The 5,060-nt window shown below is 38.3% G+C and overlaps 1 long non-coding RNA gene across 1 annotated transcript; it reads right to left on the reverse strand.

Annotated features, from left to right (window-relative positions):
- Positions 1-1,079: 1,079 nt before the first annotated feature.
- On the reverse strand, positions 1,080-2,230 carry LOC127179135 (uncharacterized). Its single transcript, XR_007829479.1, has 3 exons — positions 2,042-2,230; positions 1,748-1,849; positions 1,080-1,313 (listed from the first exon to the last, which is right to left on the reverse strand). It is a non-coding gene; the product is annotated as an uncharacterized LOC127179135 (long non-coding RNA).
- Between the last annotated feature and the right edge of the window lie 2,830 nt (positions 2,231-5,060).

Here is a 5,060-nt window from a genome sequence, read left to right on the forward strand (position 1 = left end):
CAACTACTTCAACAATAATTAAGGACTTTGATAATGAATGTCATTCATTTCAACACTGTATTGCTTGCAGCAGCAAGATGACACAGTTAAGCTGTCACCTCACAGCAAGGTGTTTTCATGCAGACATGAACAAATGACAAACTGAGGATTCTAAATTTTCCATATTTTTTATTGCGTGTTTTCTACACACTGCATGCTTGTATGCATTTCCAGTCCTTTCAGACCCTATTTCTCCATGCTCTGTTCTGGTGAAAAAAACAGCATATGCTGGTAGGCATGTTTTGATGCTGGTTAGGTATGTTTTGGTGTTGGTTTAAGCTGGTCCTTTGCTGGTTTATGCTGGTCCTTAGCTGGTTTATGCTGGTCCTTAGCTGGTTTATGCTGGTCCTTTGCTGGTTTATGCTGGTCCTTGACCAGCTTAAACCAGCACCAAAACATACCTAACCAGCATTCCAGCTTCAAAACATACCTACCAGCATATGCTGTTTTTTCACCAGGGTCATTAGGGATAGGGTTTCTCTCACACAAATAACAAATGCATATTCTGATCAGATAACATATACCAATACTTTAGGATGGCTGTATACCCTGTGTTTGTGAAAGTCAATGTGTGTTTTTTGGAGAGTATGAGCTTGTAAGGATTATGTGTACTTTTCTCTGTTCACAATTTCCTTTGCAACACAATTTGGATCAACTGGTTAGTGGACAGAGGCCTGAAAGTTTCAACCTGGAGAGTAGTGCAGCTTTACTCTTTAACAACAAACCGTGCATTATTTGGTGTGATAAAATGAGTCAGCTATGTTTGTGTTTAGATTTGCAGTGTTTGAATGTAAAAACACCTAAACATTAAAAAATATGATGTACTTTGTATTTTACAGAATTTAGGGTAATTTAAAATGACAGAAAAATGCTGTAAATATATACAGTTATATATAAAAAAATTGTACTGTGTTCCTTATGACTAAATGTTAGTATTAGTAAATGCTACAACCTAAAACTAACGAAAGATCAATGTCTAATGATGACCATACCTGACGACTAAATGTCAGTATTTGACATCAATATGACGATGGCTTGAGACATTGGCTCGACGTTGGATGTTGGTTAGTTAATGCCACAACCTAAAACTAACAAAAGGTCAACGTCTAATGATGTCAGAATTTGACGTTGGGTGGACGTTACAATTATGACATCTAGGAGACGTTGGGTTTTGGTTGCCATACCTGACGACTAAATGTCAGTATTTGACATCAATATGACGTTGGCTTGAGACGTTGGCTCGACGTTGGATGTTGGTTAGTTAATGCCACAACCTAAAACTAACAAAAGATCAACGTCTAATGATGTCAGAATTTGACGTTGGGTGTTCAGATGATTCTGACGTTGGGTGGACTGTTACAATTATGACATCTAGGAGACGTTGGGTTTTGGTTGCCATACCTGACGACTAAATGTCAGTATTTGACATCAATATGACGACTTGTATTTGACATCAATATGACGTTGGCTTGAGACGTTGGCTCGACGTTGGATGTTGGTTAGTTAATGCCACAACCTAAAACTAACAAAAGATCAACGTCTAATGATGTCAGAATTTGACGTTGGGTGGACGTTACAATTATGACATCTAGGAGACGTTGGGTTTTGGTTGCCATACCTGACGACTAAATGTCAGTATTTGACATCAATATGACGTTGGCTTGAGACGTTGGCTTGACGTTGGATTTTGGTTAGTTAATGCCACAACCTAAAACTAACAAAAGATCAACATCTAATGATGTCAGAATTTGACGTTGGGTGGACGTTACAATTATGACATCTAGGAGACGTTGGGTTTTTGTTGCCATACCTGATGACTAAATGTCAGTATTTGACATCAATATGACGTTGGCTTGAGACGTTGGCTTGACGTTGGATTTTACTTAGTTAATGCCACAACCTGAAACTAACGAAAGATCAACATCTAATGATGTCAGAATTTGACGTTGGGTGGACGTTACAATTATGACATCTAGGAGACGTTGGGTTTTGGTTGCCATACCTGACGACTAAATGTCAGTATTTGACATCAATATGACGTTGACTTCAGACGCTGGCTTGACGTTGGATTTTAGTTAGTTAATGCCACAACCTGAAACTAACAAAAGATCAACATCTAATGATGTCAGAATTTGACGTTGGGTGGACGTTACAATTATGACATCTAGGAGACGTTGGGTTTTTGTTGCCATACCTGATGACTAAATGTCAGTATTTGACATCAATATGACGTTGGCTTGAGACGTTGGCTCGTTGGATTTGGTTAGTTAATGCCACAATGCCACAACCTGATGTCAAACTGATCAACATCTAAATGATGACATCAGAATTTGATGTTTTTGGTTAGTTAATTACAACCTTAATGAATGACATCTAATGATGAGACGTTGGGTTTTTATGTTGCCATACCTGATGACTAAATGTCAGTATTTGACATCAATATGACGTTGGCTTGAGACGTTGGCTTGACGTTGGATTTTGGTTAGTTAATGCCACAACCTGAAACTAACAAAAGATCAGTGTCTAATGATGTCAGAATTTGACGTTGGGTGGACGTTACAATTATGACGTCTAGGAGACGTTGGGTTTTGGTTGCCATACCTGACGACTAAATGTCAGTATTTGACATCAATATGACGTTGGCTTGAGACGTTGGCTCGACGTTGGATTTTGGTTAGTTAATGCCACAACCTAAAACTAACAAAAGATCAATGTCTAATGATGTCAGAATTTGACGTTGGGTGGACGTTACAATTATGACATCTAGGAGACGTTGGGTTTTGGTTGCCATACCTGACGACTAAATGTCAGTATTTGACATCAATATGACGTTGGCTTGAGACGTTGGCTCGACGTTGGATTTTGGTTAGTTAATGCCACAACCTAAAACTAACAAAAGATCAACGTCTAATGATGTCAGAATTTGACGTTGGGTGGACGTTACAATTATGACATCTAGGAGACGTTGGGTTTTGGTTGCCATACCTGACGACTAAATGTCAGTATTTGACATCAATATGACGTTGGCTTGAGACGTTGGCTCGACGTTGGATTTTGGTTAGTTAATGCCACAACCTAAAACTAACAAAAGATCAACGTCTAATGATGTCAGAATTTGACGTTGGGTGGACGTTACAATTATGACATCTAGGAGACGTTGGGTTTTGGTTGCCATACCTGATGACTAAATGTCAGTATTTGACATCAATATGACGTTGGCTTGAGACGTTGGCTTGATGTTGGATTTTAGTTAGTTAATGCCACAACCTGAAACTAACAAAAGATCAACTAATCTAATGATGTCAGAATTTGACGTTGGGTGGACGTTACAATTATGACATCTAGGAGACGTTGGGTTTTGGTTGCCATACCTGACGACTAAATGTCAGTATTTGACATCAATATGACGTTGGCTTGAGACGTTGGCTCGACGTTGGATTTTGGTTAGTTAATGCCACAACCTAAAACTAACAAAAGATCAATGTCTAATGATGTCAGAATTTGACGTTGGGTGGACGTTACAATTATGACATCTAGGAGACGTTGGGTTTTGGTTGCCATACCTGACGACTAAATGTCAGTATTTGACATCAATATGACGTTGGCTTGAGACGTTGGCTCGACGTTGGATTTTGGTTAGTTAATGCCACAACCTAAAACTAATGAAAGATCAACGTCTAATGATGTCAGAATTTGACGTTGGGTGGACGTTACAATTATGACATCTAGGAGACGTTGGGTTTTGGTTGCCATACCTGATGACTAAATGTCAGTATTTGACATCAATATGACGTTGGCTTGAGACGTTGCCTCGACGTTGGATTTTGGTTAGTTAATGCCACAACCTAAAACTAACAAAAGATCAACGTCTAATGATGTCAGAATTTGACGTTGGGTGGACGTTACAATTATGACATCTAGGAGACGTTGGGTTTTGGTTGCCATACCTGACGACTAAATGTCAGTATTTGACATCAATATGACGTTGGCTTGAGACGTTGGCTCGACGTTGGATTTTGGTCAGTTAATACCACAACCTAAAAACTAATGAAAGATCAACATCTAATGATGTCAGAATTTGACGTTGGGTGGACGTTACAGTTATGACATCTAGGAGACGTTGGGTTTTGGTTGCCATGACCTTGCCTCAACGTTGGATTTTGGTCACTTTGCAACACAACCTAAAAACAACAAAATATCAACGTCAGCTGATATCGCTATTAGACGTCAATCTAACGTTGTCTTTAGACGTTGGCTCGACGTTGAATTTTGGTCACCCGACGTCGCAACCTAAATCTAACCAAATACCAAGTTGTGTTACTGTGACAAAACTTGTACACATTATAGTAGTTAGACTTTTCCCAAACTATTTCCCAAACTATACAATTCCTGACTACCAAACTATAATTCCTGACTACATGTGTAATCAAGTGAAACGGTTATAAAGTATGTTTCATTTCGTTTTTGCATTGAAATGTTAGTCACAATGCCAGGTATTTGTATTTAAATGTTCTATAAAATAGTTTTGTCGATCTGTATAGCTTTGTTTATTGTATTTACTTTTGTTAACACTCCCAAAGTTTATGCTGTTTTTGTCCATTCTAATTTAATAAATTTCTTCTCTTGCATTCTAACTGTGTTTTGTGGTCGTGAAGCTTTGGGGAGTGAGAGCGGGGACCCCAGGGATCTTTTAAAGAGGATCCCTGTTTACTTGTTACGGTTAATTTATTTCTCTTTGAGTAGGGGTTTAATTTTATTCATAACAAATGGGGGCTCGTCCACTTGTTTTTTCCGGTATTTCTTTTTACGTTTGTTTTTGTTTAACAAGTGGGAGGTTGTCCGCCTGTCTCGCTGTTTTCTCGTTTATTTTTGAACGAGTGTTATTAACAAATGTCTAAAGGATACCATTGTTTGCTTTTTTGTTAGTAAGCAACAATTCATTTGTATTAATCTATTGACGTAAAACACTCAATTATGGAGGTAGATATCGGAGCGTTTATTTCTAAACCTAGTATACAGCA

Source organism: Labeo rohita, chromosome 16 (assembly GCF_022985175.1).
Source record: "Labeo rohita strain BAU-BD-2019 chromosome 16, IGBB_LRoh.1.0, whole genome shotgun sequence".
NCBI lineage: Eukaryota > Metazoa > Chordata > Actinopteri > Cypriniformes > Cyprinidae > Labeo > Labeo rohita.